Source organism: Choloepus didactylus, chromosome 16, assembly GCF_015220235.1.
Source record: "Choloepus didactylus isolate mChoDid1 chromosome 16, mChoDid1.pri, whole genome shotgun sequence".
Classification (NCBI taxonomy): domain Eukaryota; kingdom Metazoa; phylum Chordata; class Mammalia; order Pilosa; family Megalonychidae; genus Choloepus; species Choloepus didactylus.
In genome coordinates this window covers 84,941,397-84,948,591 of record NC_051322.1, presented here as the reverse complement: position 1 = coordinate 84,948,591, position 7,195 = coordinate 84,941,397, and the positions used below count along the sequence as shown (strand labels likewise).

Here is a 7,195-nt window from a genome sequence, read left to right as displayed (position 1 = left end):
AGGTGAGAAGAAACTTAATTGCTGGTTATTTGTTCCTTCTGTATGGTGTGAGACTGAGGGGGAGGGGAGAGGACCCACTGACCTCAAATGGAGTTATGCTACCTGATATCTCTCTTCTTCAATTTGACATCTGTAGGGTCATTCTCCTGTCCATACACTACTCCTAAGTTGTGATCAATTCAGCGTTATCCTATTTTTTTGCCAAATATCTGGGGAGTTTTCAGTTGCCATTTATGTTGCCATGCTGATGATTCCCCCTCCCTTTAATTTCTTCTTCTGATTTTTCATTGTTTATAGATTCAGTACTGATTTCTGTGTGTTGATTTTAATGTTCCATTTTCATTTATTGGCTCTAGGATATTTGTTGATTTTTCAAGAATTTCTGCATGTAGAATCATGTAATCAGCAAATAAGGAATGTTTTACCTCTTCCTTTCCAATTCAGATGACTTATATTTCTTTTTCTCATCTAATTGCTCTGGGTAGATCTTCCACTACAATGTTGAATGACCATGATGACAGTGGGAATCTTTTTCTTTTTCCAGATCTTAGTTGGAAAGATTTCAGTCTTTGGCAATTAAGAATGATGTAATTTGTGGGTTTTTCATTTATGCCCTTTATCACATTGAGGAGGTTTCATTCTAACCCAAGTGTTTCAAGTGTTTTTTACAAGAAGGTGCTGAATTTGTACAAATGAATTTTCTGCATCAATTATGATTGTGGGTTTTTCCCTTTATTCTGTTAATCTGATGTTTTATATCAATAGATTTTCTTAGATTTACCCACCCTTGCATGCCTGGAATGAATTCCATTTGATTATGTTGTATATTTCTCTTGATGTGCTGTTGGATTCAGTTTGCTAGTATTTTGTTGAGGATTTTAGCATCTATATCATGAGGGATGTGGGTCTCCAATTTTCTTTTCTTGTGTTATATTTAACTAGCTTTGGTTCTGTATTGGCAATCATGAATAATGCCACTATAAATTTGAGAGTGCAATGTCTATTCCTGTCCCTCCTTTCCATATTTCTGAGTGTACACATAGTAACAGGATTACCAGATCATATGGCAATTCTATATTTAGCTTCCTGAAGAACAACCATTCTGCCTTCAGAGCAGGTGCACCATTCTAAATTCCCAGCAACAGTGAAAATGTGTACCTATTTCTCCAGATCCTCTCCAGCACTTGTAGTTTTTGCTTTTCTTAAATTCAGTTTTATTGAAATATATTCACATACCATAAAATCATCCGTGGTATACAACCAACTGTTCACAATATGATCATACAGTTATGCATTCATCACCACAATCTATTTCTGAGCATTTTCCTTACATCATAAATAATCAGAATAAGAATAAAAAGTAAAAGTAAAAAAAGAACACCCAAACCATCCCCCCATCCCACCTTATTTGCCATTTAGTTTTTGTCCCCATTTTTCTACTCATCCATCCACATACTAGATAAAGGGAGTGTGATCCACAAGGATTTCACAATCACACTGCCACCCCTTGCAATCTACATTATTATACAATCATCTTCAGGAGTCCAGACTACTGGGTTGGAGTTTGGTAGTTTCACATATTTATTTCTAGCTACTCCAATACATTAAAACCTAAGAGGTGTTATCTATATAGTGAATAAGAATGTCCACCAGAATGACCTCTCAACTCCATTTGAAATCTCTCAGCTACTGAAACTATTTCATCTCACTTTCATCCCCCTTTTAGTCAAGAGGTTATTCACAATCCCATGATGCTGGGTCCAGATTCATCCCTGGGAGTCATATCCTGTGTTGCCAGGGAGATTTACACCACTGGAAGTCAGGTCCCACATAGGGGGGAGGGCAGTAAGTTCACCTGCTGTGGTGGCTTAGTTAGAGAGATAGAGGGTCACATCTGAGCAACAAAGAGGTACTCAAGGGGAGACTCTTAGGCATAACTACATGCAATTTTAGCCTCTCTTTGCATTAATGAGCTTCATAAGGGCAAGTCTCATGATCAAGGGCTTGGCACATCAAACCTCCACTCCCAATGTTTGTGACAACATCCACACCAGTCCAGGTGGGGAAGGCCAGCACTTCTGTACTTTCCCCCAGCTCCTTGGGGTTGGGGGGGCTGTAAATATATTTTTTATTCTCTGCCCAAATAACTTTGGGATGTGTCACTATTTCACTCTAACCTATACTAACCTACCATATCTCACTTCCTATTCAAAGTTCCATGTAATTGTGGTGTTTGAACAAATCGACTATAGAGTTATACTATTTAGAAAATATAGATCCTGCACCACATATGCATCTCTTCCCTTAGTCTCACATGGAAGATGAAGTTTTAAAACAGTCAGTTTTGACCTTTACCCTTGGCCCAGTTTGCCCTAGTCTTAACTAGATCTGCTTCATTCATATCACTAATTGAATTCTGGGCTGTTTTTCAACTTTCTTTTTTAGCAGTTTCTGTATGCACTAATACTGACATTCATATCTTCTGAGGTGTAGCTCAGAGTTTCAGGTGTCTCAGAGATATTCATTGTTCCAGAGACCAATCAGGTTATATACTAAGGGATCAGCATCTCAAAGTTTAGAGATAGGCATTACAGTTCAGCAATAGAGTTCACTGTTGTAAGAGCTTACAATCCAGGGACCATTAGGATAGTCATGTCCATGTTAGGCTATGTTCTAAGATTCAATTCTGAGTTTACACATTGTAGTTAATCCATATTGGTGAGGTGTTATACTGTTTGCCTTTATTCTGGGGTACTTCACTCAACTACTGTGTACAGGATCCATTCACCTCATTGTGTGTCTCACAGCTTCACTCCTTCTTATAGCTGCTCAATATTCCATCATATGCATACACCACAGTTCACCATTCTGTTCCTCAGTCTACGTACCCTTAGGTCACCTCCACCCATTGCAAATTATGATTACTGTATCCATAAACAACAATTTGCAAATGTCCATTCATGTCTCTGCTCTCAGATCTTCAAATGACATACTCCATAATGAGGTTGCTGGACCTCATGGTCCCCACATACATAACTTTTTGCGGAACCACCACACTGACCTTCAGAAAGTCTGCACCATTCTACTGCTCATCAAGAGTAGATAGGTTCATCCCTCTTACCATGTTTTCTCTAACACTTTTACTCCTATATATATATTTTTTCCTACATGTTTTTTTTTTTAAACAGCCATTCTCATAGGTGTGAAATGGTATCTCATTCTGTTTTTGGTTTTCATTTCCTTAATGGGTAGTGAAGTTTAGCATCTTTTCATATGTTTCTTAGCCATTTCTGTTTTGTGTTTGGAAAACTGTCCATGCCTTTGCCCATTTTTAATTGGGTTCTCTGTTTTTCATTTATTTGTTTGTTTTTGATTTGTAGGATGTCTGTTTATTCTGGGTATTAAAACCTTATCAGGTTTGAATGAGATGGAAAAGGAACTGGAGCTGGGCACAGGCAGTGGATGTAGTCCTGCTGAGAGCTGAAGATGGCAGTGAATGTATATTTGACATCAGTGACCAGTGATAACTTAAGTTGACATGACGTGCTGGCTTGGATCAACAAGTCCCTGCAGTTGAATTTGACAAAAATTGAACAGTTGTGCTCAGGAGCTGCCTATTGTCAGTTTATGGACATGCTGTTCCCTGGCTTCATTGCTTTGAAGAAAGTAAAATTTCAAGCTAAGTTAGAAGATGAGTACATCCAGAACTTCAAAATACTGCAATCAGGTTTTAAGAGAATGGGTGTTGACAAAATAATTCCTGTGGACAAATTAGTGAAAGGAAACTTTCAGGACAATTTTGAATTTGTTCAGTGGTTCAAGAAGTTTTTTGATGCAAACTATGATGGAAAAGACTGTGGTCCTGTAGCTGCTAGACAAGGTCAAGAAACAGCAGTGGCTTCCTCTCTTGTTGCTCCAGCTCTCAACAAACCAAAGAAACCTCTCAGCTGTAGCAGTGCAGCTCCACAGAGGCCCATTTCAACACAGAGAACTACTGCAATGCCTAAGTCTGGCCCAGGTGGGGTGAGAAAGAATCCTTCTGTGTGCAATGGGGATGATGAAACAGCTGAATTGATGTAGCAGGTCAACATATTGAAACTTACTGTTGAAGACTTGGAGAAGGAGAGAGATTTCTACTTTGGAAAACTAAGGAACATTGAATTGATTTGTCAGGAGAACAAGAGGGAAAATGATCCTGTATTGCAGAGGGTTGTGGACATTCTTTATGCCACAGAGGAAGGCTTTGGGATACCTGGTGAAGGTGGTCCCCAGGAGGAACAAGAAGTGTATTAACAGCTTGGACCTGCAGAACAACATCTGAATTCTTCACTACAAATCATGGCTTAACTGTTAAATACCCCCTTTTATTATTCTTAGAGGACTCACTGGTTTCTTTTCATAAGCAAAAAGTACCTCTTCTTAAAAAGTGCACTTTGCAGAAGTTTCACTCCTTTTCCATTAAATATGTTAGGAGCTTTTATCTTGTAGCAGAGCAGTATTAACATCTAGTTGGTTCACCTAAGGAAAAAAGAGGCTGACCCTGGGGTTCACTATGTGGTTGCTGGAAATGCTGATTGCTGGAGAAGGTGTTTTTATGTAGTTCATTGAAGTGGAGACCTCAGTAGAGAAACGGAAAGACTGAATTGAATTTTAAGCTAATGTGAAATCTTGGCAAAGAATGTTTAATAAATAAATGCCTTTAGAGTAATTAAAAAATGCTTCCATATTTCAAAATATTAAATGTTACATGACAGAAAAAAAAAGCTTATTAGACCACTGAGACTGTGCCCACCCCATGAGCACAGGCCTCTTGCTGCTCCACCACCACTACTGGTTTAAATCTGTCACCACATAGCTCACCATGGATAAATACATCACTGCTCTCATTGTTGACAATGGCTCCAGCATGTGCAAGTCTGTCTTTGAAGGTGATTATTCACCCTGGGCCATCATTCCATCCATATTAGGGCATCTCTGACCCCATTATGTAAGGATGGGCATGGGCCAGGAGGACTTGTATCTGGGTGATGAGGCCCAGAGGAAAAGATGTATCCTGACCCTCACATACTGCATTAAGCAAGACATCGACACCAACTCGGGTGACATGGAAAAGATCTTGCACCATACCTTCTACAAGCTGCATGTTGACCCAGAGTTGTACCCAGTGCTGCTGACCAATACCCCCCTGGACCTGAAGGCCAACCATGAGAAGGTGATCCACATCATGTTTGAGACCTTCAACACCCCTGTCATGTATGTGGCCAACCAGGCCATGCTGTCCCTCTGTGCTTCTGGCCACACTACAGGCATTACCATGAACTCTGGTTATGGAGTCACCCACACTGTGCCCATCTATGAGGGCTATGCCCTGCCCCATACCATCCTGTGTCTGGTCCTGGCCAGCTGTCATCTGACAGATTACCTGATGAGAATCCTCATGGAGTGTGGCTAGTTTCACCACCATGGCTGAGAGGGATATTGTGTGTGATATAAAAGAAGAAACTCTGTTGTTGCCCTGGCCACCACTGCCTTGTCCACCTCCCTGGAAAACAGCTATGAGCTTCCTGATGGGAAGTTCATCTCCATTGGCAGTGAGCAGTTCTGTTGTCCTGAAGCCCTCTTCCAGCTTTCCTTCCTGAGCATGGAATCCTGTGGCATCCATGAAACTACCTTCAACTCCATCATGAAGTGTGATGTGGCCATCCATAAAGATCTCTATGCCAATGTGTTGCTGTCTGTTGGGACCACTACATATCCAGGCATTACTGACAGAAAGCAGAATGAGATCACATTGCTTGCATCCAGCACAATGAAGACAAAGTTCATTGCCCCCTTTGAGCACAAGTACTCTGTGTGGATTGGTGGATCCATACTGTCCTCACTGTCCACATTCCAGCAGATGTGGATCAGTAAGGGGGAGTATGATGAGTTTGGCCCTTCCATTGTCCAAGGGAATTGCTTCTAACATTATTACTTGTTGCACACCCTTTCTTCAAACATAACTTGCACATTAAATGAGGTGAGATGGGCATGGTTACATTTTGTTTTTAATTGTTTTTTGCTATTTTTTGGTTTGTATTTTGGTGCTTGACCCAGGATTTAACAATTGGAATGGTGAAGGTGACATCAGTGACTTTGAGCAAGCATCCCCAAAGTTCTACAACTGTGGCCAAGGACTTTGTACATTGTCCTTTTTTTTGTAATTAAATTCACTTTTATTGAGATATGGTCACATACCATACAATCACTATGGAGTACAATCCACTATTCAGATTACCATCATATAGTTATGCATCCATCATCCCTATATATTTTTGAACGTTTTCCTTACACCAGAAATAATCAGAATCAGAATAAGCAATGAAAGTAAAATAGAACACTGAAACAACCCCCCATCAAACTCCAATTTTCATTTAGTTTTGGTCCCCATTTCTCTACTCATCCATCCATACATTGGATAAAGAGAGTACAAACCAAAAGCTTTTAACAATCACACTGTCACCCCTTGTAAGCCACATACTTACACAATTGTCTTCAAGAGTGAAGGCTACTGGGTTGGAGTTTGATAGTTTCAGGTATTAACTTCTAGCTATTCCAATACATTAAAACCTAAAATATGTTATCTATATGGTGAATAAGAATGTCCACCAGAGTGACCTCTCAACTCCATTTGAAATCTCTCAGCCACGGAAGTTTACTTCATTTTATTTTGCATCCCTCTTTTTGTCAAGAAGGTGTTGTCAATCCTATGATACTGAGTCCAGATTCATCCCCAGGACTCATATCCTGCATTGCCAGGGAGAATTACACCCCTGGGAGTAAGGTCCCGTGTAGTGGGGAGATCACCTGCCAAGGTGGCTTAAGTAGAGGGAGAGGGCCACATCTGAGCAACAAAGAGCCACTCAGGGGGAGAAACTTTGGCCCAATTATAAGTAGTTTTAGCCTCCCTTTTGCAGTAACAAGCTTTTTAAGAGCAAGCCCCATGACAGAGGGCTCAGCATACCAAGCCATCGGTCTTCAATGTGTGTGAGAACATCAGTAGCAATCCAGGTGAGGAAGTCCAACACATCCACATTTTCCTCCAGATCCTAAGGGTAACCCTACGTTTATGTTTATATTGTCAGCCCAAATTATTTTGGAATGTGTTGCTATTTCACTCTAACCTATGCAAACCTATGATATCTCACTTCCTATT

The 7,195-nt window shown here is 40.3% G+C and overlaps 2 pseudogenes; both read left to right on the top strand.

The window, feature by feature from the left end:
• The first annotated feature begins 3,486 nt into the window (after nt 1–3,486).
• Nucleotides 3,487–4,293, top strand: LOC119511644 (annotated as a pseudogene).
• A 568-nt stretch (nt 4,294–4,861) lies between these two features.
• On the top strand, nt 4,862–5,965 carry LOC119511637 (annotated as a pseudogene).
• The last annotated feature ends 1,230 nt before the right edge of the window (nt 5,966–7,195 follow it).